The sequence below is a fragment of the Macaca fascicularis genome, chromosome 17 (genome assembly GCF_037993035.2).
Source record: "Macaca fascicularis isolate 582-1 chromosome 17, T2T-MFA8v1.1".
Lineage (NCBI taxonomy): Eukaryota > Metazoa > Chordata > Mammalia > Primates > Cercopithecidae > Macaca > Macaca fascicularis.
In genome coordinates this window covers 16,353,189-16,376,862 of record NC_088391.1, presented here as the reverse complement: position 1 = coordinate 16,376,862, position 23,674 = coordinate 16,353,189, and the positions used below count along the sequence as shown (strand labels likewise).

General features: G+C 41.5%; 1 long non-coding RNA gene and 1 pseudogene across 3 annotated transcripts; one reads left to right on the top strand and one right to left on the bottom strand.

The window, feature by feature from the left end:
* Nucleotides 1-99: 99 nt before the first annotated feature.
* On the top strand, nt 100-18,886 carry LOC135968094 (uncharacterized). 3 transcript variants are annotated; one of them, XR_012426851.1, is made up of 2 exons: nt 100-240; nt 18,342-18,886. It is a non-coding gene; the product is annotated as an uncharacterized lncRNA (long non-coding RNA). The 3 variants fall into 3 exon arrangements; XR_012426849.1 differs by lacking the exon at nt 100-240 and adding an exon at nt 13,947-14,085 and having other exon boundaries at nt 18,342-18,576; XR_012426850.1 differs by lacking the exon at nt 100-240 and adding an exon at nt 17,688-17,765.
* Nucleotides 18,887-21,107: 2,221 nt separating this feature from the next.
* Nucleotides 21,108-22,291, bottom strand: LOC102130028 (ADP-ribosylation factor-like protein 2-binding protein pseudogene; annotated as a pseudogene).
* Nucleotides 22,292-23,674: the final 1,383 nt, after the last annotated feature.

Sequence of the window (23,674 nt, the reverse complement as noted above, 5' to 3'; positions counted from 1 at the left end):
GAGCGTCAGCGTGGGTACGCCCGCTGGCTGTCATGGAGCGCGGCGCCTCTGGGGGCGGGACTGAGCGCACGGCTGAGCGCACAGCCGACGGGACTGACTGCGCATGTGTGGATCCGGCTCCTTCGGCCAGCTGAGGGATTTGCAGACCCGGTCTGCGGGGCTGTGGTTGGCAAGGCAGCGCCGTTTTACCTGAACCTATTGTATCTAAAGCGGTTCAAAGCATCTTCTACAGGAGTTCCAGTAAGCAAATTAAGATTGTTCCTGAGCAGTCTCACAACTTGTAGTGTTAGGATGCTAATTTTATTATTTACCCCCAAACTGCCTGCAAGGGGAGATTTGAAGCTGGGATATAGTGGTGTCACAGCCTGGAGCCACTAGCTCGCAGTCCAAGAGGGCAGAAATGGCTTATTTGAAAATAATGGAGCGGAGAGGGGTGGGCCACACCTTTGGCGGAGTTGTATTTGTATTGAGGGTTAACTTTGTTTTCTTCTCCTGGAAACTCACTTGATTTTTAATACTTGCTCTTTGCTGTGGCTGCTGAGATAAGTCTTAACGTTTTCATTTCACACAGTGAAAATGTGTGAAAAGGAATACTGAATGGCAAAAGTTTAAAAAAAACAATGAATGTTCTATCAGTTCTATCAGTTGCTGGGTAATTGCTGGTTGTTAAATCTTGGCTTGCCCAAATCCCAGGAGAGAAAATATCCTGCCGTATCCTGAACTGTTAAGTAGATGTTCTTTTTCCCTTCATCCTGTTCTTTCGCCTGGTCAGATTTCCCATCCCACCTACCGGAAAGCAATGACTTTATTCAACAAACTATAAATCCATTCACACCAAGACGTTTGGGTGCTGACATGTAGGTAGATCAGTTATGTTTTAAAAAGAGGCAAGTGGAAGGGAGAAGGTTTGGAATTAGAGCAACCTAAGTAGTACTGTCCTGTGTGACTACAGCAAGTTGGTTACAGCCTCTCTGAGCCTCAGTTGCCTCATTAGTAAAACTTGGCAGTCGGTGGTGTGCTAGGGCCAACTGATGATACCTGGTTGCCAACATTTCAGAAATATAAATAGCAGAAAAATTAAACACTGCTATTATTAAAAATCTTACTACATGAACTTACAATAAGATTTATTAAAAACAAAGGTTACGGCCGGGCGCGGTGGCTCAGCCTGTAATCCCAGCACTTTTTGGGAGGCCGAGGAGGGTGGATCACGAGGTCAGGAGATCGAGACCATCCTGGCTAACACGGTGAAACCCTATCTCTACTAAAAATATAAAAAATTATTCGGGCGTGGTGGCGGGCGCCTGTAGTCCCAGCTACTCCGGAGGCTGAGGCAGGAGAATGGCGTGAACCCGGGAGGCGGAGCTTGCAGTAAGCCGAGATCGCACCACTGCACTCCAGCCTGGGTGACAGACCGAGATTCCGCCTCAATAAATAAACAAACAAAACAAAACCAAAAAACAAAGGTTACAAATCTCAAAACTCTTCATTTTCTAATTATTTTATTATGTTTTATCATTATCTGTGCTCTTAAGGTTATTTATGTCGTATCTGTATACGGAAATATTATTTAGTGGTGTGTTACTGCACATTTTCCCAACTCTGCCTTCAGTATGGCATGTTGATTGCTTGAAATCAGCCACTATTGCAGTATTTACACCAGGGAAATTATCAAATGCTACAAAGCAGGTTTACACTTATTGTTGATTGTCTCTGCACTTAAGAAACTGATAGTGAAAATGTTAATGAAGATTAAATTTAAGGCCGGGCTCAGTGGCTCCCATCTGTAATCCCAGCTCTTTGGGAGGCTGAGGCAGGCGGATCACGAGGTCAGGAGTTCGAAACCAGCCTGACCAACATGGTGAAATCTCTACTAAAAATACAAAAATCGGCCAGGTGTGGTGGCCCACACCTACAATCCCAGCTACTCAGGAGGCTGAGGCATGAGAATCGCTTGAACCCGGGAGGAAGAGATTGCCACCATGCCCTGCCAGGAGTAGTCTCTTTAAGTGGGAACCAGTGAGATGAAGAAGTGCTTATTCTTTTTTGATAATCTGGCTTATTTGGGCTTTTTTCATGACAAGGAAGCAAGGCCTATTAAAGGGGCCTCAAGCTCTGGGGGTCAGGGTGGGGCAATGCCGTCAGTAGACAAAACTAGGACAGAATGGCATCAGAATTGAGGCAGGGCTAGGGACCAGCTGCTCTCCCCAGCTGTCTTTCTCTCAGGTCTCCTACTTTTTTCTGGACAGTTTTCCTTTGTCTACCAGCTTTCTTCAGATCCTTCATAACTTGGGCTTGTACGTGGCTTTCTGGTTGGTCTCTGTTTGCAACATACTTTGCTTGCTGTCCCCTGTTCTTTTCTTGTGGTGGAGACGGGCAGGACTGAACCATACCAGAATTCCCATGGTCTCTGGATTCCGACTGGGTGTGACTAATGAGTGGGCCACTAGAGCAAGGGGAAAGTGAGCGATGAGGATACTGCCTGCACTCTGCTTCTCTCCTGCACTCTGCTTCTCTCCACCACTTTGCCTCTCTGGCAGTCTCTGTATCCCTCCGAGGCTACAGCTCCTGCTGAGGAGCGCTCTTGCACATTACTCGGTCTCGCTGAGCTCCAGTAACACTATTTCTGCCCCCTGCTCCTTCATGCCCAGGTAGTAATGGCTTCCTGCTGCTGCTACTTTCTGGATGGCTTTACCATCCTTTGCATGTTCTCTTAACCCTGTTTACATTCCTGCAAACAGTCTTGGTTAAAGTCTCTTTCTTTGAACCATCTGTATCTTCTGTTTCCTGCTGGGACTTTAAGACATAGTGGCCCTCAATGGGATTCATGTTCTTCAGTTCCTGAGGACCTTTCCATCTTAATTCTCACTGCTCGCTGGTGCCATTTCTCCAAGATTTCCATTTCAGACTCCAGATATTGAGACTTTGTTTTGCCTCATTTGTTCTTCTTATTACTGGGTTGGTTGGAGCTCATGGGAAAGCCATGGATGGTCTATACCTGGGTAAGGTGCCCATTCTTGATCCAGTCGGTGGTTGGAGGAGGAATCCTTTCACATAGAACAGGGGCTATGGCTGTGTGGTTTCCCTTAAAGGGGGATGCAGGCTGGTAGGGACCAACTGATTTCAATCTGCCACTTTGATTCTACCTTCCCAACATTCGTGTAATTTAACCCTGACTTGGACTTCTGCCTTTGGTAAAGAAAATGATATATGGTGAATTTTTATTTATTTATTTATTTATTTATTTATTTATTTTGAGACTGAGTCTGGCTCTGTCGCCCAGGCCGGAGTGCAGTGGCCGGATCTCAGCTCACTGCAAGCTCCGCCTCCCGGGTTTACGCCATTCTCCTGCCTCAGCCTCCCGAGTAGCTGGGACCACAGGCGCCTGCCACTTCGCCCGGCTAGTTTTTTGTATTTTAGTAGAGACGGGGTTTCACCGTGTTAGCCAGGATGGTCTCGATCTCCTGACCTCGTGATCCGCCCGTCTCGGCCTCCCAAAGTGCTGGGATTACAGGCTTGAGCCACCGCGCCCGGCCGAATTTTTATTTAACTTTAATAAAAGTTAAGAATTATTTTCTAGAACCAAAGGGCTATATCCTTTCTCCTCTATTTCCAACTCTGTGCTCCATTTCCCCTTTTCTAGCTTATTTTTCTTTTATTTCTTGTCTCCATAAAACAGTGTCATGTTTTCCTGAGAAGTAATTTATGCTGTGAGTTGGGGGCTGAGGAAAGGAACCATTCTGATTTTCTTTTGCCAATCACCTTTTTTTTCAATCCTTTTTCAATCACCTGTGAAGCTTGGTGTCCACAGAGTACCAGTTCTCACCAAAACAGAACTTTACCATTGTTATTATAGCATAGGAATCACAATGAAGAATTCTGATATGAGAAATTTATGACAATCTGTATTACACGTTATATCATATATCACTATTTTATTTAATTAAAATTTATTTTTTAAGAAAACCTCATCTTTTGCTTCTCATGCTGAGAAGAATATTAGGAAAATAAAAATGGACATAGAGTTCATTTTTAAGCCTCTGTATTTCTTGCATTCCTCAGTTCATAGATAATACATGAACAAAAAAGAGACTGTGCTCAGAATTTCAGAAATACTGTTCTGATTTTGTTTAGAATAGCCAGGAGATGACCTCCTTTGAAAGAAGATTCTAAAGAATTGTTGGATACATAACACTTTTATGTTTATCTCATCGTGTAAGCGTGAAGCAGTTTTAGGGGCTTACATATTCTTAGATAGTCATGCCTCATATGTTCGCTTCAGTCAGAGGCTGAGTGCCTATGTTTTTTATCTTTTACATCCCAAATCATTCTTGAATCTGGCCTAACACAGATGTCACAAGATGTATTGCTCATATGTTAATACAACATAGGATAGCAGAGAAATATCCCCAAGCATGACCTTCTGTGGTTCCTTTACAAGAGCAGTTCTTTTATCAACACATGTGTGTTAGTCTGTTTTGTGATGCTATAATAGAATACCCGAGGCTGGCTAATTTATAAAGAAAAGAGATTTATTTGGCTCACAAGAAGCATGGCACCAGCATCTGCTTGACTTCAGGTGAGAGCTAGACGTGGTGGAGGTCAAAACATAGTGGAGAAGGTCACAGGGAAAGTGGTCACTTGTGAAGAGAGGACAAAACAGGAGGAGGAGCCTCACGTTATTACAGCTCGCTTTCATGGGAACTAATCCATTCCTAAGAGAACTACTCCAGTCCTGACAGAGCAAAAACGAACTGCCTTGAGAATGGCACCAAGCCATTCATGAAGGATCTGCTCCCATGACCCAAACACCTCCCACTAATCCCCATCATCCTACATTGCCACACTGGGGCTGAAGTTTCCACGAATTTTGGTGGGGACAAACCGCGTCTAAGCCATAGCAACATGACATATATTCACAATAGTTGTGATGTTATCAGATACTCACACACCAAGCTGATTCCTCATTTGAACATGAGTAGGGAAATTTATTTTAAAAACTATTTTTTAGTAATCTAGATAAGTCTGGTCCCAGACAAATAGTGTGACTAGAAGGGCAATGAGAAGCAGTCCTTGATTCATATATAAACATAGAGCTGGCAACCGGATCCATTTGCCATGGCAGCCAAAGTCTGGGTCTGGATGTGAAATAGGTGATGTTCTCATCCATCTTGCTATATGTAGGGATGGTGGGGGGTAGCATTTTTTTTTTTTTTTTTTTTTTTTTTTTTGAGAGGGAGTTTCGCTCTTGTTGCCCGGGCTCGAGTGCAATGGCTCAATCTCGGCTCATCACAACCTCTGCCTCTTGGGTTCAAGCAATACTCCTGCCTCAGCCTCTCAAGTAGCTGGGATTACAGGCACCCGCCACCACGCCCAGCTAATTTTTGTATTTTTAGTAGAGATGGGTTTCACCGTTTTGGCCAGGCTGGTCTCGAATTCCTGACCTGGTGATCTGCCCGCCTCGGTCTCCCAAAGTGCTAGGATTACAGGCGTGAGCCACCGTGCTCGGCCAGGGGTGACATTTTTTTTAAAACTTGTTAAAATTTTGGTTTAACTAAGTTGCTTATTTATTAAGATGCTATTGTTTTGATTAAGATGAACTGTAATGAGGCATTAAACCCCATCAGTTTATAGCAACATTAATTTTTCCAAAGATGGGAGATTTACAGAAATGTGAGTAGGTTACTTTACCAAAGGTCCATTCTAGTTAGGCAAAAAAGACTTCTAGTGACAAGAGTAAAGATGATGACTTTGGTAGCCCAATATGTGAAGTAGTATTTGTTCTGGGCCAGTCCAATCTGGGAAGACCAGTGCCCCAACTATATTTTAGACCACCCTTGCCATTATACCTTCATCAAGGGACTCTGAGAAGATCTCAAAGGACAGAGATATAGGACAGGGAGCCAGGGAAAGAAGCCTAATCATATGATACATAAAACATGCAATTCACCTACAGATGTACTTCCGGCTTGTAGTACTGCTATATTTGTGTTTAAAAGCACAAACATTCTGGTAAATTCTATTTTGTACAATTTCCATCAAAAAAGGAAAGAAATACATGGTACATTGTATATTTACATATTTCCAGTGTATGTGCTATATTCCTAACAGAAGAAGACTTTTTTTTGAGTAAGCATTGATGAGAAACAAACTTTGTACTTACTTACAATTTTACACATTCAATGACTAGAATGATTTTCTTTTTTTCTTTTCCTTTTTTTTTTTTTTTTTTTGAGACAGGGTCTAGCTCTGTTGCCCAGGCTGGAGTGCAGTGGTGGAATCTCAGCTCAATGCAGCCTTGACCTCTAGGACTCAAGTGATCTGGTAGCTCAGCCTCCCAAGTAACTGGGACCACGGGCACACACCATCATGCCCAGCTAATTTTTTTTTTTTTTTGGTGAGGTGGAGTCTTGCTCTGTTGTCCAGGCTGGAGTGCAATAGCACAATCTCAGCTCACTGCAACCTCTGTCTTCTGGGTTCAAATGATTGTCCTGCCTCAGCCTCCCTAGTAGCTGGGATTACAGGTGGGGGCCACCACACCCAGCTAGATTTTGTATTTTTAGTAGAGACGGGGTTTCACCATATTTGCCCGGCTGATCTCAAACTCCTGACCTCAAGTGATCCTCCCACCTTGGCTTCCCAAAGTGCTGGGATTACAGGTGTGAGTCACTGCACCCAGTCAAATTTTTGTATCTTTTTAAAGGACGGGGTTTCACCATGTTGCCCAGGCTGGTCTCAAACTCCTGAGCTCAAGGGATCCACCTGCCTCAGCCTCCCAAAGTACTGGGATTACAGATGTGTGCCCCTGCACCCCGCCAAATAATTTTCCGTAGATCGGTTTCTGGCTCTATACATTTCAAACTCTTTTTCTCCTCCACTAGCTCATGCTGAGAGCTGTAGGACACATTTATATTGTGATTTGACCTCTGGCCCTACATTTTCTTGTCATGATGTCCAATGAGCCAGCACTGTAGGAAGTGGGAATATTCCTGAAAGCCACTGGGAGAGCCATTGAGCAATCCCTGAACCATTAACAGAAGAGACTGTGAATGACATGAATACATCCCACTAAGCCCAAGATAACTGTCTTACAACCTCACTCGCTCAGCCAGACCCCTGAAGGCCCAGTGCCTCTTCAACACCACCCAATGTGAGATGAAATGTGACAGAAGGAGAGTTCCAGTGGAAAGACACTGTGAGTGGGCGCAACTGATTAAGGTTAATTACTTTCTTTTACAAATTTTACACAAATGCAGGACCATGTGAACACATTGCTGGCCTCTCCCAGCCTTGGAGGGGAAAGTGGAGGATCAGGAACTTAAGTTTCATCTTTGCATAAACCTACCTCTTGTTATAAGTACTCTGTCCAGATAAGGGGTGAACTGAAGGTTTGTGTTTCCATGGCCCCTCAGAAAGGACATATTTCATTTAAATTTAAAGGCCTACTTAAGGCGATTATGGTTTGGAATTGTCTTAGGTAAAGGATTTCCTTTTTTCTTTATATTTAAAAACGATTGTGCAGGGTCCTTATCATCGGGACTCATTTTCACCCTTCCTTCCTTCCTTCCTTCCTTCCTTCCTTCCTTCCTTCCTTCCTTCCTTCCTTCCTTCCTTCCTTCCTTCCTCCCTCTCTCTCTTTCTCTCTCTCTCTCTTTCTCTCTTTCTCTCTTTCTTTCTTTCTTTCTCTCTTCTTTTCCATGTTTGTTTGTTTGTTTATTGGAGATGGAGTCTTGCTCTTGTTGCTCAGGCTGGAGTGCAGTGGTGCCATCTTGGCTCACTGCAACCTCTGCTCCCCGGGTTCCAGCACTTCTGCTTCAGCCTCCTGAGTAGCTGGGATTACAGGTACACACCACCACACCCGGCTAATCTTTTGTATATTAGTAGAGATGGGGTTTCACCAGGTTGCCCAGGCTGGTCTCGAACTCGAGCTCAGGCAATCTGCCCGCCTTGGTCTCCCAAAGTTCTGGGATTACAGGCATGAGCCACTGTGCTCGGCCTCAACGTTTATTTTTAATAAGCCCCAAGGAAATCTTATTCCTAAATTAGCAAGAAACTGTGAGAACTGGCCTACCTTAGAGATTTGCTGTTATTATTGATGGGGTCCAAGACACGCTACCCCAAATATGGAAACTTGGAGGCCACTGTCTGACCTTCTCCTATCTTTATGTGTGAGAGCTGGCTGTAAAAGAATTCTTTGACATACCTCTCCTGAAAGGAGGTCATAAGAACCTCATGTGACAGGTGTCCTGCCCTAAACCCAGAGGAAAGGCATAAAGACATAGTGATACTAAGAAGAGTCTGATCAAACAGGCCTTGCTAAGTTCCCCCAGTTTATTACTGCTAGATCATATCCCCTTTGTCCAATTATACTTTTACATGACTATCCACTCTTTATCAAACCTAGGCATGAAAACACAGTTTTCTCTATTTCTTTGGGTATTTATTTCTGAAGGCTCTCGTTTCAAGTAAAACTTGTGTTAAATAAATTTGTTAAGCTTTTCTCTCAATAATCTGTCTTTTGTTACAGGAGTATTAGCCATGACCCTTGTGATGGGTGAGGCAAAGAAGTTACTTTTCCCCTCTACAGTATTAAATGAGATAATATGCCAGCACTTAAAAAGGGCTCAATTAAGGGTAATGGCAGGGTAAGCAGTTTATTGAATGAGCTGGATTGGTAGGATTTAGGAAATAACTGTTTTCTTCTACCACTTTCTTCAGACCTGATGTATCTGCTTTTCCTTTCCCAACTCTGGAGAATATTTTGGGACGATCCCTTAGTGTCTCTATTCACTTTCATGAATTAATAAGCAATCTCATTTTCAGGCTACAAAAAGCCTTGGAAAATAATAATATCAAACTTCATATTTTTTTCATGTACTTTGGAGCTTCTCTCTTTTATAATTCGAGTCTGAAAATTAACTAGGGGGTGGCGGGCAGACAACATGCCCAGTTTCTTCATTCTCCTGTTCTCCACTTTCTCCCCACTTACTGTTGTGATTTGTTTTTTCTTTTTGGACGGAGTTTTGCTCTTGTTGCCCAGGCCAGAGTGCAATGGCACGATCTCACCTCACTGCAACCTCTGCCTCCCGGGTTCAAGTGATTCTCCTGCCTCAGCCTCCTGAGTAGCTGGGATTACAGGTGCATGCTATCACCACGCCTGACCATGTTGCTATTTTTGACTCCTTCAATTAAGGCACAGGGATGGGGAGAGCTACAGTTGAAGAGTGATGGTGGGTGCTACTGGAATCTGTAGTTGGGGCTTTTCATGTGACAGATGTCCTAATGATGGCTTCCTTTCTGGGGGCTTCTATGACTTCTGTTTCCCTGATTTAGATGATACCCATTACTTAGAATCTTTCTGCTGGTGGATCGCCATACTGCCACATGTGGTCCTCCTGGACAAAGTCCTTTTGGGATAACTTAAGCCCAACCATCTTGGCCTACCAGAGATAAAAGAGAAGCTGACTCCTATAGCTCCTGGTGTCCCTAGCCTTTTACATTTTTATCAAGACAGTGTTAGCTAGTCCCTTGCTTTTAGATGTATTTTAGAAAGGTTCAGGCAACATTCCTTGTCACCCTCCAAACTATACAGTATATGTGTGCAATTATCATGTTTTTTCTAAGTCCTACTCATTTATCTTGAAAGGAAGAAGGGTGTTAAATTTATGAGAGTCCATTGATTTAGACTGAGCCCCTGCACCAGGTTCCAGCAGACCAAAAAAGAATGCAGTCACTCATGCTCGAGTTCCACATCCCCAAACTGAAAATAGGTTGTTTAATCTGACCTTCTGAGAAATCAGAAGATGATAGCCAAATCTCTGATCAGCCCAGTTTTAGCTCACATAATAAGGAAGTTCCCTCTGCTCTAACCCTTACAAGGAAAGTAATCTGACACTAACCAATCTGCTTTTTTGTATTATACTATTTCCTTGTTCCTGCTCAAGCTGCCTTTTAAAAAAGGACTGTTTTTCCATGTCCAGCAGAACACCTGTCCAAATCTTTAGATGGGGTGCTGCTTGATTCATGAATTGCTAATAAAATCCAATTAAATTTTAGATTGAATTTGTTGAGATTTTGTTTTTTGACAAAGGAAACACACAGTTCGCTTGCCACTCTCTTAGAAGAAATCCTCTCTTTGCATTTTATTTGGTTTTGCCACTGTCAGCTTTTCCTAGAAGAAGATGTGGGCTGAAGAGGGGGAATGAGTTTCAGAGTACAGAACCAGTTTGGGACCACACTGGTGCCCTGGGAGCTGGTACCTAAGTGTGGGCACCTAAAACCTGGTGTTCTCTTCTTTGGCGACCTACTCAGAACTATGAGACAACAGGAAGAAAAGTAGTTATTGTTATAATTTGTGTAGTCATGGTTTGGGCCACTTAGATCTTCAACTTTTTTCCTAATGTATTGTTGTTTTCTCATTCAGCCTTGCAATTTTTCATGCAGAAGAGCTCTAATGCTAAGGTACCTCGATTGCAAAGTTACCCCACCATCAATCGAGGTGGCACATCAATGTGTACCCCCACAACCACATGCCCAGTCTCTTCAGTTTATGTTACTATCACTGTTATCATGGGATCTATGCAGTCAATTGTTCACGATAGGCACTAAAGCAGGGAGGTCATAGTTTGGGATAATACTGAATTTCCATGTAATAACAATATACAAACAAAGTCTTAGGTTCCTCATTGCTATCAGTGAGAGTCCTCACCTGCTGAGCCTGGAAACCACACCAAAAGAAGACTCATTTCCTCACTAGGTTACATGTTGGAGGAATTCGGGAAGAGGGACTTCATCTCAGAAGAGGACCCTACCTTTTCGAGAGATCTGCTATAACATATAAGCAGAATGCAGTGATAGGGGGAAAGATAGGAATATAAAGTTGGATTGGAAAAACAGCTAGAACAAATTAAACTGGGAACAGGTACCTTCTGACTAAAAGTACCAGACTCTATATGGAGACATACATGGCCAAGGAAAATTCACAATGCAACATTCTAAAGGCTCCCCGGAGATCTGAGCGTTAGAGGATGGTCTAGCATAGGCTAAAGTGATTAAAGATCAATTACAGAAATCTGTCAGGGAACTGAGTACAAACAAGTTATGCTCTGGAACGAGCATAAATGCCATAATCATTACCTTGGGAGACAGAGAAGCTCTGAATCAAGCCATCAAAAGAAATGTCTTCCTGGAGAGCAAACTTAATTAAACAGAAGGCGAGGCTCCTGGAATCTGTCCGGCATCAGAAAAGAACTGGTCCTGCATTATCCAAGCCGAGAGGATGGACACTGACTTCACGCCATCCATGGATCCGGTTCCAATCCAAATACACCTTGTGTTGGGTGTGGTGGCTCATGCCTGTAATCTCAACACTTTGGGAGGCCAAGGCGGGCAGATCACTTGAGCTCAGGAGTTCAAGACCAGCCTGGGCAACATAATGAGACCTCATCTCTACAAAAAAGTCAACAAAAAGTAAGCTGGGTGTGGTAGCGCACACCTGTAGTCCCAGGCTGAGGTGGGAAGGTCATTTGAGCCCAAGGAGGTCAAGGCTGTGGTGAACTGAGATTATGCCGCTGCATTCCAGCCTGGGTGAGAGAGCGAGACCTTCTCTCCAAATAAATAAATCATTAAATAAATAAATAAAAGAAGAACCGAAACACAAATACAACTCACATGTTCTTGTGAGGTATTGAAAATCTTTTCATCCTGTGAACCAAACAGTCTGCCTTCAAAATTAAAGGGAACTTGCTGCAAAAAGTAGGGCAATGGGAAGCAAGCTGACATCCTTTTGAATATTTGCATAGGCTCAGTTCCCAAGCTAAGCAAATGCCACAGACTCCCTGGGGGAGGTGGCAAGAACAGAGATGACAGTGCTAAGGTAGCTCGATTGCTAAGTTCCAGAGACACAGAGCTAAGCAGCACTAAGTGTACTTTTAGATGACAAAGGGCTGGTAGATGGCTAAAATTAGGGAAACCACATTTAAATATTTGCTCACCATTGTTGTGGTCATCGGGGGGTAGAGTATAGATGCTGCTTGTTTTGCATCATTAACTGTTTCCTCTTGTTACACTAGTGTTTTTGAATTAATGTGAGCAAAATAACAGTAAGATGTCACCATCATTAGTTCTTTGTTTTGTGGGCCAAGCCAATTTTTGGTGGCTATCCTCCATGGCCTTTGATGTTTGTCCTCTTGAAGAGTATTTTGGTACCTGCTATGATGTGTGCACCAAGACAAGCCATGCATTTTGGGTGGGAATGGCTCTAAAGTTTGAATGTAATCAATCATGTGGCCAGAGTCTGGGTCATCCCAAGAGTTCTGATGAGTGTGAAGGGCTCCTGGATATCCAGTGACTCCTTAAATATGTGTCAGCCTGTTTTATTGGCTTACTATGTCCTTTAAAGTGCTCAGAATGTGTGCCAGTCATGGTGGCTCACACTTGTAATCCCAACACTTTGGGAGGCTGAGGCAGGAGGATCACTTGAACCCAGGAGTTTGAGACCAGCCTGGGAAGCATGGTGAGGATCCCATCTCTACAAAAAAAAAAAAAAAAAAAAAAATTTAGCCAAGTGTTGTGGCGCATGCCTGTAGTTCCAACAACTTGGGAGGCTGAGGCAGGAGCATCACTTGAGCCCAGGAGATTGAGGCTGCATTGAGCTGTGATTATGCCACTGCACTCCAGCCTGGGTGACAGAGTGAGACCCTATCTAAAAAAAAAAAAAATTAATTAATAAAAAAATCAAGTGTTCAGAATACAACAGACAGATGACAGTTTGTCATTGTCTTTCTTTTTTTTTTTTTTTTTTTTTTTTTTGAGACGGAGTCTCACTGTGTCGCCCAGGCTGGAGTGCAGTGGCCGGATCTCAGCTCACTGCAAGCTCCGCCTCCCGGGTTTTTACGCCATTCTCCTGCCTCAGCCTCCCGAATAGCCGGGACTACAGGCGCCCGCCACCTCGCCCGGCTAGTTTTTTGTATTTTTTAGTAGAGACGGGGTTTCACCATGTTAGCCAGGATGGTCTCGAACTCCTGACCGCGTGATCCGCCCGTCTCGGCCTCCCAAAGTGCTGGGATTACAGGCTTGAGCCACCGCGCCCGGCGTCATTGTCTTTCTATAACAAAAATATCTAGAGCTTTATCGACACCTTATGGATCAGGATGCTTACTTCATTTTTAGAACTATAGTTACAACTTCCAACTACCTTTTACAAAATTGTGGCCAGTTGTTACCTGCCTTGACATGAAGTTATTTTAGATGTACTAGTATGAGCCTGGTGGACTCTTAGGGAAGGTTTTGTTTTGATCAAAGTCTGTGGAAGTCTACTTATTCTATAGGACAATTTGGCTCCCCTGGTGTGGGGTTAATTTCCACTTAATGGGAGCTATGTAGACAGCTTGTAATGCAGTCCCAGGAAACAGGACTTTTCTGAAAATCATGTTGAATCAATCAAGGAGTCATGAAAATAAAGTTGAAAAGCAAGAATTGTTATTGGAACTGCTTTTTCTTTTTTCTTTCTCTTTTCTTTTTTTTTTTTAATTTTATTTTATTTGAGACCGTGTCTTGCTCTTGTTGCCCAGGCTGGAGTGCAGTGGCCCGAATTTGGCTCACTGCAACCTCCACCTCCCAGGTTCAAGCGATTCTCCTGCATCAGCCTCCCAAGTAGCTGGGATTACAGGCATGCGCCATCACACCCAGTTAATTTTTGTATTTTTAGTAGAGACAGGGTTTTGCCATGTTGGCCAGGCTGGTCTTGAACTCCTGACTTCAGGTGATTTGCTTGCCTCGGCCTCCCAAAGTGCTAAGATTACAGGCATGAGCCAACATATCTGGCCTGGAAATGATTTTTCAAACAAGGTAAAAAACAGAGCTTTCATACCCTATTATGTATACTTATCACTGTTTTGTTATGAATTACAGTTCGTCCTTGAAAAACAGGGGTTTGAACCATGCAGGTCCACTTATGTGTGGATTTTCTTCTGACTCTGCCACTCCTAAGACAGCAAGACCAACCTCTTCTCTTTGTTCTCCTCACCCTACCGAACATGGAGACAACAAGGATGAAAAGCTTTATAATGATCCACTTAATGAATAGTAAATATATTTTATATTCCTTATGATTCTCTTAATACAATTTTCTTTTCTCTAGCTTACTTTATTGTAAGAATACAGTATGTGACATGTATAACATACAAAATATACTGTTTATGTTCTCAGTAAGGCTTCCAGTTGAGAGTAGACTATTAATATTGAAGTTTTTTGGGAGTCAAAAGTTATATGAGGATTTTCAATTGCACAGGGGTCAGTGCCTCTAACCCCTGTGTTGTTCAAGGGGTCAACTGCACTGTCTCACATTGTCAGCCAAGAGAAAAAGAATATGTTAACATCAGGGCTATATCCTCTGGAAGAACAACAAAAATGCTTTTTGAGTTGAGAAAATAACTTCAGATACTACTACAATTCCTCAGAAGAATTAAGCCAGAGTGCCAGGTATATTAATCAAGTATCAGTGAAAGGAGTACTGAAGTTTTCTAAAAGGAAAAAAAAAAAAAAATGATCAAGTAGTTTTTAGTTGGCAGTTGGGTAAACACTCAACTGCCACTGGGTTGGCCATGTTTAACACTAAATATTGGAGGGAGACCTAATCTAGGCCCTGGTGCAGTGGGGCTTTAATGTGCAAGCACAGGAAAGAATCAGTCCCTCCCTGGCATAGGAAGGAACATAATCTAAGACCCAAAGGTTAACTCGACAGGCTGGGCACTGTGGCTCACGCCTGTAATCGCAGCACTTTGGGATGCCAAGGTGGATGAATCACGTGAGGTCAGGAGTTTGAGACCAGCCTGGCCAACATAGTGAAACCCTGTCTCTACTGAAAATACAAAAATTAGCCGGGCGTGGTGGCACATGCCTGTAGTCCCAGCTACTCGGGAGGCTGAGGGAGAAGAATCGCTTGAACCCAGGAGGTGTAGGTTGCAGTAAGCCAAGATCGCACCATTGCACTCCAGCCTGGGTGACAGAGCGAGACTCTATCTCAAAAAATAAAAATAAAATAAAAAAAAAAGATTACCTCGACAGAACCTTGACTCCAGCCCTATTCTGCCAGCTCAGCACCATGGGTAGGGAAACACCCACTTCTCCCCAGGTGAGATCGAGGGTATAATCCTCATGACCAGGATTTATTCCTCATACACTTGGCTGTAAGAGGTTTCTATGGCACTCTGCCCACAGGGCATCCACCATGGATGAGTTATTCCTTACTTCTTAAGTGTCATTTGCTTGTTTAATTTTGTTTAATCTGTTACCAATACAGAAGAAAACAATTCCATAGTTCCCTTCCCTTGAGTTTACACTATACTGCTGAGTTGGTTGAATACAATTTATTCGGAATGATTTCATAAAACAAAATAATAATTTGTATTTTACTTTGGACATAAGATGTAATTTGTACATCTGATATTCTGAGAATGCTTAGCATTTCAAATGAAAGCATAAAATCATAACTGGTTGAACTTTTGGCGAAGTCCTAAAGGACTTGTTAAGGATGGTGACTATAGGTTTTTAGGATGTATTCAATCAATTCTTTAAAAGAATTTATTGAGATATAATTTATGTGCCATAAAGTTTACCCATTTTAAGTGTACATTTCAATTTTTTTTTTCAGTATGTTTCCAGAGTTGCATAACCTTAACCTAACTTTGGATTTTCTTCAACTCAGAAAGAAACCCTGTACCATCAGCAGTCATTCCCATTCTTTCTCCCCACTCTTTTCCTTTTCCACTCCTAGGCAACCAGGAATCTACTTTCTCTCTCTGTCTTGATAGATTTGCCTATCCTGGACATTTCATTAACTGATATCATACAACATGTGATCTTTGTGAGTGACAGTGGTTTCTCTTATTTAACTTTTCTTTTTCTCCTTTCTTTCCCTTCCTTCCTTCCTTCCTTCCTTCCTTCCTTCCTTCTTTTCTTCCTTTCACTTTCTTTTCTTTTCTTTTTTCTTTTCCCTCCCTCCCTCCCTCCCTCTCTCTTTCTTTCTTTCTTTCTTTCTTTCTTTCTTTCTTTCTCTTTCTTTTCTTTCTTCTTCTTCTTTTTTTTTTTTTTTTTGACAAGGTCTTGCTCTGTCACCCAGGCTGGATGCAGTGGTGCAATCATAGCTCACTGCAGCTTCAAACTCCTGGTCTCAAGTGATCTTCCTGCCTCAGCTTCCCTTGTAGCCGGGACTATATGTCAGTGCCACCACACCCAGCTAATTTAATTAATTAATTAATTAATTTATTTATTTATTTTTGTAGAGATGGGGTTTTGCCATGTTGCCCAGGTTGGTCTTGAACTCCTGGCCTCAAGTAATCCTCTTACCTCGGCCTCCCAAAGAACTGGGATTGTAGGTATGAGCCACTATGCCTGGCTTCGCTTAGCTTTCCAATCACTCATTCTTTCCGTATATATTCATTGAGCTTCTATTATTTACGCCGTGGTAGAGGTAAATAAAACTCTCTTCCTTAAAGGAGCTTAGAGTGGTGGTTCTTGACTCTGTTAGACCCAAAGGTCCCTCGTTTTTTTAAACAAATATTTTGTAAAATTTCTTTCACAATCTCAAAATAAAATTCGCATTTAAAATGACACGCTTATGCAGAGAATTTAAAAATGAACATTATCCTCGGGGGCTGGGAGAAGGGAAAAATGGAGAGTTGTTTAAGGGGTGTAGAGTTGCAGTTTAACTAGATGAAAAGTTCTGGAGATTGGTTGCACAACAATGTAAATATACTTAGCACTATTGAGCTGTATATTTCAAAATGATCAATATGGTAGATTTGGAGATGTTTATTTTTATCACAATTTAAAATATTCCACATTGTCCTAAATGTAATATAAAGGAGACATAAAGAAGAAAGTAATTTGTAATATAATAATATGTGTATCTCAGGTGTTAATTTCCAGGCTCAATTAGGCAGAACTATAATGATGTAGTCAAATGCACTCATCCGATAAAATAAATAAGAAATAGAGGTCATTTCAAAATACGAGGTACAGGAAAAGGAAAGAACAGAGGCATATGTGAACACTAGAATAGAAATAGTTTAGGAGAAACTAAAACAAACCACACTAGTTTGTATATGATAAGAGAACAAGATGAAAACCTTTAATGTAGGGAAAACGTCCAAGACAAATTATGGGCATTGAAGGGAGAAAATGAGTTGGGCATTATTTAAAAATGAAGGATAAAATAATTCTGTTGTAACACATGGTATGGATAACAGTATCTCACATAATGTCTTAAAATCCCACAATTTATTTGGTTATAAGACCAGTCTCTAGAGCTTAAAAATACATGGGTGACCATTCTCTGATAAGCAATGGTGAATAGAGTAGACTGGAAAAAGAAACCATCAGACAAGAGGCTCTAAGAGATTGTGCTCTGGGGACTCCAAATGGTAGAGAAAAAACAAGTAGCCAAAAAATAAGTAGCCAAAATATAGTTGATATGGTTTGGCTGTGTCCCAACCCAAATCTTATGTTGACTTGTAGCTCCCATAATTCCCACATGTTATGAGAGGGACACAGTGGGAGCTAATTGAATTATGGGGATGGTTTCCCCCATGTTCTCTTGGTTTTCCCCCTTGTTCTCTTGGTAGTGAATAAGTCTCATGAGATCTGATGATTTTATAAGGGATTTCCCCTTTCATTTGGCTCTCATTCTCTCTTGCCTGCTGCCATGTAAGATGCGGCTTTCGCCTTCGGCCATGATTGTGAGGCCTCCCCAGCCACGTGGAATTGTGAGTCCATTAAACCTCTTTCCTTTATAAATTACCCAGTCTCGGGTATGTCTTTATTAGTAGCATGAGAACACACTAATAACAACAGTTTCAAAATGTAATTATCATAGCATATATATCTTATCATAGTACTTTCAACTTAAACAAATATATGCTAATAATATTAAATATTTGAAAACAATATCTTGTATTAAAATTCAGTGACATGTCTGTTTCCTAGGTCTATGCTTCAATATTTTGTACAGAGCCTATGAAAGTTAGCTTAAAATCTCCTGTCACCGGTTTGCAATTGATTTTCATAACATTTGCAGTAAGCATTTTGAAACCATCCTCAGCTATATGTGTAGTAGGAATGCTGTCATATGGCCATACCACTCTGAACCCACCTGATCTCATCTGATCTCAGAAACTGAGCAGAGTCAGGCCTGGTTAGTACTTGGATGGGAGGAATGCTGCCATAATTTAGATTATTTTCAAACAAGTGGGTGAGAAAGTCTTAGCTGGATCCCAGATCTTTTTATAACGACTGATTAAATCATACGTTGTCCTCAAAGTTCAATTTTTCTCTTTTTATAGGAGAGGCACCATACTGAAATCAATGAACTTTTCTTGAAAATGCTGGCAAAGATATTCCACATCTGTTTGAAACCACCCAATCTGGTATTGTAAAATGTTAATGGATCTTTAAACCTAATCATCACAGCATCCAAATGAGAGCAATGTATTTCTGAGTCAGTATCTTTAATCTACCCTTATGTCAGATTATGCGGCAAAGCTGAAAACTATAAAAATTATCATTGAGCAAGTGCAATGGATTGAATGTTTATGTGCCCTTAAAATTTAAATGTTAAAATCTTAACAGCCCTGGTGATGGTATTAGGAGGTGGGTCCTTTGGGGGTGATTAGACTATGAGGGCAGAGCCCTTATGAATGTGATTAGTGCCCTTATAAAAGAGACTCCAGGGAGATTCTTCACCCCTTCTGCCATGAGAGGACACAGCAAAAAGGCGACTATGAATTCAGAATAGGCCCTCATCAGACACAGAATCTGTTGGCACCTTGATCTTGGACTTCCCGCTCTCTGGAACGGTGAGAAATAAATATTTGTTGTTTTTATGAGTCACCCAGTCTGTGGTATTCTGTTAGTAGTCTGAAAAAACTAATCTGGCAAGCTTATTTTAAAAATATTCTATTTATTGATTAAGTCATGAGAATTCCCTATACTATAATGAGATTGAGCTCCTTTCCTTAAAATGTAAGAAGGACCTCATTTGCGCTGTAGCTCTACCTTTGCAGTGGATGGGACCGTGCCCTCCTTAGCATTAGTTATAGGAGGAAACCTGACATCTGCTACCTCCTGATGTGAGGAAATATGAAGTGTAAGCATCACATGTGATTCTTGCCAAAAACGTTTGATGTGAATCTAATGAAGTCTATAGAGCTCATTCCGTATTTATGGGGAAGAGAGGGAGGAATAAGTTAAATGGCCGTGAAGAGACAGTCCGAAAAATTCAGAATTTGGGAATTCGAAAGGACAACTGGCTTAGTAAAAAAAAGGTCAATTTTATAAAAATGATATTAAAAAATAGGGTCAAGAAATTTTCTAGCTTAAAATAGAGTCATGAGGCACAAATGCAATTGATTTTTGTTATTGTCAAAAGGTATTTTGGGGACAGTTGGAGACATTTGAAAAATGAACTGGGTGTTAGATGACATTAAATAATGATTCTGAATTTTTTTTTACTCATGGTATGAAAGCATTTAATAAGTGATGCATCAGTGTAGAAAAACACATCACTTGTAGCTTGTCCTTTAAAAGCAAGATAACCAAGTGAAAAGTCAGTACAGATTCTTATTGTTTTTTGTTTTTTTTTTTTTTTTTTTTTTTTTGAGACGGAGTCTCGCTCTGTCGCCCAGGCTGGAGTGCAGTGGCGCGATCTCGGCTTACTGCAAGCTCCGCCTCCCGGGTTCACGCCATTCTCCTGCCTCAGCCTCCCGAGTAGCTGGGACTACAGGCGCCCACAACCGCGCCCGGCTAATTTTTTGTATTTTTAGTAGAGACGGGGTTTCACCGTGGTCTCGATCTCCTGACCTTGTGATCCGCCCGCCTCGGCCTCCCAAAGTGCTGGGATTACAGGCGTGAGCCACCGCGCCCGGCCCTCAGATTCTTATTGTTATGTTTCGAAAATCAAAGGTACACATTAAGAATTGAACTGCTGTGATTTTTCTTCTTTCCAGAGATGACATACATGTTTTCTGGTAAGTAATATTCTACCACACGTTGCACTGAGCCAAAGCAGACAGATGACTGGTAAGGGCGTTTACGATTTCCTACTCATACTGAGCTAGACCAGCAGTGGAGCACTGTCTCTGTAGGAGAGATTTTGACAGTAAGAAATGGCAGAGTCCCTACCTAACCCTGAGAACTCAGAAAACTTGTTTATACAGAAAGTATTTTCAGTTAACATGCAAACACACAAACATGCTATAAGAACAGGATACCTTTTAGTGTATTTCTAGCACACAGCATGCATTCATAGGTGCCCAGTAAAATAGGAATGAACGCCAACATAGAAAGCATTTTTGCCTTCATAACATTCACTAAAAAGCACACGGTATATAATACTTTAATCTTTAAGTGGGTAATTGTGGAAGTTCCAAAATCATATCCGGGGAAACGAGACATTTAATGGCGGTCTTGCAAGATCGAGTGTCTGATAGGCAGGCACACCCAGGGCAGTCACAGCAGGTAATTTATCTCCTAGCATGCAAGTCCCTCCCCAAGTTCCTCATTGGTCGAGTATTATGGGACTACAGTCTTTCTGGATATTGCCTAAATTGCATTATCCCCTTATAAGGTCATACCCCACCCCCTTCTCTGCTTAAGTTTTGAATTCCCTTACTGCAAGGCTACTCGGGCTACTAGTTTAGCCTGAGAATTCATCTATACAAATATTTTCCAAAAATAACACTTCAAAGAGACTTCTGAAAATAGTGGGACTACATCAGGACCAGCAGAAGACATAGTCACACAAGGACTTCAAATGTTAAGACCAGGAGTTTTCACATGTAGCTTTTAGGTAAAGGACATCTCTTTCAGTTGATTCCTCCAGCCAGGACAAGCTGTGATCACAGGAGATTCAAAAATCTCAAGATGGACAGCTGGCTGGAGTAACACCCCAGATACACATAAAAAACCTCCCTGAGGCTGAAGAACTGAAACTCTGACTGATGTCAAAAATGAGATGCAAGTGCATCTCATTTTTTATGCAAAGCCTGCTGGGATAAAGAGGGTTCATGATGGTGGGTTTTGATACACAAACATGGATGCTGGGTTGAGGAAGGGCCCCCCACGGGGTGGAATGCTTGACATGGGCTTACTTACAAGGTGCCTGAGTCAGAAGCACCTGAGAGAGGTACCTACTTGGGGAGGGGAGGAGTATTAGAGTTAATGAATACAAGAAGGTGATTAGGTCGGGGTGGTGGGGGTCGGGGGGTGGGGGCGGCTCACGCCTGTAATCCTAGCACTTTAGGAGGCCGAGGCAGGCGGATCACTTGAGGTCAGGAGTTCAAAACCAGCCTGGCCAACATGGTGAAACTGAGTCTCTACTAAAAATACAAACAAATTAGCTGGGCATGGTGGTGGGTGCCTGTAATTCCAGCTACTTGGAAGGCTGAGGCAGGAGAATCACTTGAACCAGGGAGGTGGAAGCTGCAGTAAGTTGAGATTGGGCCACTGCAGTACAGCCTGGGTGACAGAGCAAGACCCTGTCTCAAAAAACAAACAAACAAACAAACAAAACAAACAAGAAAAACCGAATAAGATGTTTCAGGATAAATAGGTCCAGGAGGGTTAGGTCATGTTGGCTTTTACCTATCAATGCTTAATGCGAATGAAGAGTTGTAGAACAGAATCAGTTTTTCCGGGATATGTTCTGTCATCATGAGCCAAGCCTATTGAACTACTGAGCCTGTGACATTGAGAATGATCCCATTCATTGTCTGGAGGTAGGTCCCAGTGCTGCAGATTGTTCTGGGAAGCTGGCATAGAAGATGATTTGCACAATGAAGTCTCCACTAAACCACGGCTTAAGTCCAGTCTCTGGCCTTCTTTTTCTGCTCTGCAGTCCAGAAACATTTCTTTAAAAGCTGGAGAATCTGTAAATGTGAGCCGCATTTGGAGTATGTCACCAACCACTTCATCTTTGTGGTGCTGTAACGTTGTGAAAGCTGCCATGTGAAAGCCAAGAATTTGCTCCAGCAACTGTTCTTCTATATACTTTTCTGCCAAAGAAATATATTCGTTAAAAATAGGTATGTAGGTGAGTTTATTCTCTTCGGTGTCCTCAAACTCCTGGTAGTAGTTGTTGATGAAATTTCTCTGTAATAACTGGAAGTCTTCATCCATGATAACGTCCTCTAAATATCCAACCACAGCATCAAAATGTGCATCAGAGTCAGAGAAGAAGGGCACAATGAAGCCTTCTTCTAAAGTACCCATGGTTGGTGCCACCACACCCACCCAAGTGAGCTGGCCCATTGGGTCCCTATGGTTTCTAGGGCACAGAGGTCAGCTGGGGGAAGGCTTGCCCAGGCTGAGGCCCACTCTTGAATTTTTTAAGGTATAGTAATAACATTGTGATTATGCAAGAGAATATCCTTATATTTAGGAGATTCATGGTTAAGAACTCAGAGATGAAATAGCATGGCACTGCATTTTACTTAGAAATGTTTTAGTCAATTATACAAACATACAGGAAGCAATTATAGCAAAATACTTGAAACTGCTGAATGTAGGTGGCAGGCCTATGGGTGTTCCTTGCTCTGATCCAAGGGTGTCCAATCTTTTGGCTTCCCTGGGCCACATTGGAAGAAGAACTGTCTTGGGCCACACATAAAATACACAAACACTAATTGTAGCTGATGAGCTAAAAAGAAAATCACAAAAAAATCTCATAATATTTTAAGAAAGTTTACGAATTTGTGTTGGGCCGCATTCAAAGCTGTCCTCGTCCACATGTGACCCGTGGGCTGTGGGTTGGACAAGCTTGCCCTAGTCTTTCAACTTTTCTGAATATTTGAAAATAAATATATTAATATACAAAATATAAATTAAAAAATTATAATTTGAATAATGAAGATCTTTTCAAATAAGCTTGAAGGCTATACCTCATCAATTTGCAGTATTTCCAATTATATATTTTTTTTATTGATCATGTTAAAGATCCATAAAGGTCCACAATGTGAGCCAAACCTTTTAAAAATATTTGCTTGGTGAACCATCTTATTTAAACATGACATTCAAACACTTAAATGACATTTGAAAGATTATGAATAATCTGTCAGTGAAGGGATTATTTTAAAACATTCATTGATGATTATCTCTTTCTCCGAGACTTGGTAATTAAGTTGTTGATGAATAATAAAATGATTTGTTAAAGTATCTGGTACCTGTTTTTAAAGTTGGCTCTAAACTTACATTATTGGTGCTCCATCTGTTAAATAAGCAATGATGTTGGAAAAGGAATTTTTTTTCCCTTTAATTAATTTTAGGGTTCCAAATATTGATAATTTTTTTGCATTCATGGTTAGTAATTTTGAAAATAATCTTTTCTGCATAGTTTTTCTGTCCTTGCACACTTTATAGATGCAAATATTATAGTCTTATGATTATCCAGGTTAATTTTGCCCACTCATAATCAAGATTATTTGCATTATGCAATTGATTTCAATATCTTTTACCATCTTCTTAAAGCAGTATTACAATGGGATAGAGAAATTATTTGGTTTGGATTTCTTTTTATCCTCTTTGTACTAATCTCTTATATAGCTTATAAAACTAATTTTCTTAGAATATTGTACGATGTACCATATTGCATGATCTTTTATGTTGTTCTGTAAGAACCAGT